The sequence below is a fragment of the Nannospalax galili genome, unplaced genomic scaffold (genome assembly GCF_000622305.1).
Source record: "Nannospalax galili isolate Female #2095 unplaced genomic scaffold, S.galili_v1.0 scaffold1387, whole genome shotgun sequence".
NCBI classification, from domain to species: domain Eukaryota; kingdom Metazoa; phylum Chordata; class Mammalia; order Rodentia; family Spalacidae; genus Nannospalax; species Nannospalax galili.
The window spans coordinates 1,139,635-1,144,185 of NW_008355976.1; the positions used below are offsets into that span (position 1 = coordinate 1,139,635).

The 4,551-nt window shown below is 48.4% G+C and overlaps 1 pseudogene; it reads left to right on the forward strand.

Annotated features, from left to right (window-relative positions):
• The first annotated feature begins 956 nt into the window (after positions 1-956).
• Positions 957-1,793, forward strand: LOC103750851 (annotated as a pseudogene).
• The last annotated feature ends 2,758 nt before the right edge of the window (positions 1,794-4,551 follow it).

A 4,551-nucleotide genomic window follows, 5' to 3' on the forward strand; every position in this document is an offset into this window, starting at 1 on the left:
AAGTATATGGATAGTTAAAAATGCTGTAAGGCCTTGAACCTACTGAGTGAAAATCAACATGAAGCCTGGGGTGATGGCAAATTCCTTTGAATTTTCTGTGAATATTCTGGATTTGATTCTTTTTTTTTTTTCCTCAGCTCAACTTTATTCCAATAATTTAATAGAAAATTAAAATAATAAATAATATGAAATAGATCAAGATAGCTGAGGTGGTACAGGTCTAGGCCAGCCTAGTACAAAGTTAAGGAGGTAGGGAGAAAGCTGGACAGGAGGGAGGCAAACTACCCTGTGCAATGCTGGAAGGCAGCAGCTTGGAACATGCTCAGTGGTTCTTGAGGCTCATTTCAGGGCTGGTGTTCAATGTAGTAACAAAAGAGACTTCTGCATCAATAAACCAGCTCATGAGAGAATGAGAGCAGGAAAAGGATGTGGTGGAGGGGGTGTTGGCTTTTTGAAGAGCTCTGAGTGAGAGGCATGCTGGAATGTACCGTGTTAGCTGTGAGTGGACAGGGATGGAAAGGGCCACACTGAGCCATAGCATGCAATGAAGGGGAAAGACCCGACTTGGCCAGCAGGGCCGGGACAAGAGAGGGAAGCAAGAGGAAGGCAGGAGACGGGGCAAAGGTCAGTCCTTGAAGACAATCTGTTGGCCATGAGGGCGTTCATCATGGGTGATATGGCGACGGACATGGATCCTCCAGACACGGTGTTCTTGGTTCTCTTCATCTTCCCCTCGGCCTGCCCCTTCATCTTCCACCTCCCGCTGCACCCCCTGTGGCCTCCAGGAGGGGTGGGTCTGGGCCTCTGGGAGTCTCATAGATCAGGATGTTCAGTGTCTCCTCGAAGATCCGAGCCTCAGGGAATTCCACCTTGGTTTGCTTCTTCTCTGTGGCATTGACAATGGAGGTGCAGCACACCTCAGCTATTTTGCGGTTGCAGCCCGCCTGGCCGCGGTGATGTTGGCCGAGGCTTCGGGCCCTGAGGCGATCGCCGGGTCCCTGGACACCGCCAAACCCTCGGTCCGGAGCCTGGCTCGCCCACGTTCGGTCTGAAGGCCCTGACCCGGAACAGCAAGTACGTGAAGCTGAATGTGGGTGGCTCGCCGCACTACACCACGCTGCGCATGCTCACGGGCCAGGACACCAAGTTCAAGGCCACGTTCAGCGACCCGCGTGGAGGTGCTCACCGACGCCGGAGGTTGGGTGCTGATTGACCGCAGTGGCCGCCACTTTGGTACAATTCTCAACTACCTGCGAGATGGGTCAGTGCCCCTGCCTGAGAGCACCCAAGAACTGGGGGAACTAGTAGGTGAAGGCTGCTACTACCTGGTACAGGGCCCGATTGAAGACTGTCAGCTGGCACTGCAGCGAAAAAGGGAGAACCTGTCTCCACTGTGCCTCATCCCCACGGTGACATCTCCCTGTGAAGAGCAGCAGCTTCTGGCCAGCACCTCCAAGCCAGTGGCGAAGCTTCTCCACAACTGCAGTGACAAGTACTCCTAGATGACAACCTCCCGAAGAACATCGAGCTGTTTGTCACACTGGCCCTGCGTTTCCATGGGCAGCTGCTCTTCCTCAAGGATGTCCTGGATCTGCTGCTGGTTTTTCTACGGGCAGGGCCGCAAAATAGCCGAGAACACCCGTGTCCGGAGGATCCATGTCCTGGAAGCTCCCAGATACCCCGCCGCGGTTGGACCTCCCGCAGCACACGCCCGTTCGGCTGCTTCTCTGCACCGTCCCCTCACCCCACCCCCGACCCCATCTTGCTGGCCACCCCTATTTGATTCTTTTTAGAGCAGGGAGGGATGGTCTCTTTAGCTTATTTACTCAGCAATGAACTTTCTTGAAAAATTGGTATCCAGAGATTAAGTTGCACCCTTAATTTTTTGAAGGGGGTCATTTTGTTTTTTATAAAACCCTAATTAAAATTTCATGTGAGCCTGCGGCAGTGGTGGTATCGAATGCGGAACCCATGTCAACTCAAGCAAACAAGAGCCCAAAGGGGAGGTGAGAAATAGGTAGTGGGCCAGCACTAGATTGAGAACTATTTGAGACTGATTGCTGCTGGGTGAGGGAAGAGTATGACTTATTCCTGAATGAATAGGACTCAGTGTGTATGGCAGAGTGCATAGTGTTCAGTGGGCAGATAAGAGGAGGCATGGATCGGGGAGGGGGTATGGATTTGAGTGGGAAATGTATGAAATTTTAAAAGCTCAATAAAAAATTAAAAATTCTCCATAATAAAGAAAATTCAAAAGTATGAAGCTTGAATAATTTTTAAAAGAATAAGTACGATTTTCTTCACATTCTGTCCAATTCTTTTAGGAATTACCAAAGAGAGACAAGAATACCACAGTCCTAATAGATTTATCACCATTTGCTGTGTAAGTGTGGAACTGATGCTATTTCATGAGAATAGACAGATGCACAAAGGCTGGTGTTAGGATTCTGGGGAGAACACAATTGAGGGAGACATTGGTCCATACTTCCCTCCTTATTCTAGGTGAGGAAAACTAGAGGAAAAGTTGCGGGAAAGAATTACAGTGATGATAGATATGTGATATGGATGTGGAAAGGGGTTTGTTTGAGAGGAGGAAGGCAACCAGTGATGATGGTTGGGCATAAACCGCACAGGGAAAGACAGTGGGGTGGGGTGGGGACACATGAGAACAGAGTATTGTGACATATGTAATAAAATGAACATGCCATCATGAAACCCATGGTTTTATGTGACAATTTAAAAGAACGGAACAGAGTAATGAGAGTGAACATGAAGTACCAGTTCAATCCTGATGTATCAATCCACTCCCTGTCTTCCTTAGTCTTATCTGAGATTGTTATACCCACATAGTTACAGAGGAATTCTATACAATGATGGTTAAATTAAGAGTCCTTTATTAGCCAGCAGTTGAGCGCAGGCTAATGCCAGAAAGAACTTTCAGTCCCAAGGAAAGCAAGGTAGAGTTTATTTATTTATTTATTTAATTTTTGAGACAGGTCCTTTCTGTAGCCCCAGCTGCCCTGGAACTTGCTTTGTAGACCAGGCTGGCCTTGAACCCACAGAGATCTGCCTGCCTCTGCCTCCCAAGTGCTGGAATTAAAGGCCTGTGTCACCACACCCAGCTTAATGAGTCCTGATTTATTTGCATAGAAACAACAGCAAGTGTCCCCTAGGGCTATGCATAGACTCCCTAGGGACAAGACTAGCAATTCTAATCCAGACTGGTTTTGAAGGACCATCTTGGCCAGAGACTCACACTGAGTGTATAACATATTGATGGAAGACTACAGATGTCCTAAGTCAGCATTTATCTGCTGAGTTATCTGGGACATTTTAAATTCACCTCTTACCAAGGTAATAGAGCACCTACTGGACTATAGCTACACCATGTTAAAGTTTAGGCTGACTCTAGTCTCTGAAATTATCAGGCAGTTGACCCAGGGTATGGGAACACACGTTAGAAGGACCTAGTTGTCTTGGGAACAGGTGAGTGTGTCTGGAGTGCACATGCTAACTGCAGATTTATAGCTTCTGTAGATTATGCTTGGCTTAATTGTTACTTAATAGAATAGAAATTGTTAAGGGGGCTTTCCACCTATAAGCTTGGGAACTTAAACTTTTCACCCCTGGTTATGGTTTTCTCTGTATAAAAGCTTACCCTAGACATGGCTCAGGGTTACACACTTGGGCTCTGACCCCCTTGTGAGGTAGCTCTGGCCAGCAATGACTTTTGTTTGGCAAAACTTTGGTAGTCTTCTCTGGTGAAGCACCCCACAACACTAATGGCCTAGGGCTGCCATTCCAGCTATGCCAAGTCCCACTAGTACTGGAACCAGGAAGGGGGATGCTCGTTTATGATGAGGCTGTAGGCTGGGTGGGAACATGGTGTGAGTACCTTCGGGGCCTCTATAGGCGTATACTTGAGGGAGAGCATGAATGGTAACACCTAGAGTTGTATTCCTGTTTAGTTCATTGGAAGTGATTTTGGGAGTCCAGAGGTACAGGCTGATCAGGTTCCCCTTGGTGAAAAGTAAGCTTGTGAGGTGGGCAAGGGGAGAATGTGAGTGTTATTGCAGGACATTGAGAGGGAGATTAAAAAAAAAAATTGTGCCAGGTGTGGTGGGGTATGCCTTTAATCCCACCACTCAAGAGGCAGAGGCAGGAGGATCTCTGTGAGTTCAAGTCCAGCCTGGTCAACCTAGTGAGTTCCAGGCCAGCTGGGGCTACAGGGAGACCTTGTCTCAAAATAACACCAAAAAATATATTAATTTTTCATTCCCATCCTCAGACCTCTTGGGGTAAGTCCATAGCGCAGCCCTCCGCGCTTTGACCCCCCAAGCCACATTCACCCTTCCATCTCCCCCGCTGTTCTCTACTCCTAGTTTGGGCCCTGTGCCATTCCTAGTCTTGGGGCCCCAGACACCTGGGGAACCAATACTACTTCCTGATCCTTCTCACCCAGAGCAACTAAGACCTTTTCTTGGGCTCCAGGAGCACCGCTTCTGGTCCTGGCCCTGCCCTCATCTCCCTCTACTTCCCTGGTCCTCCAAC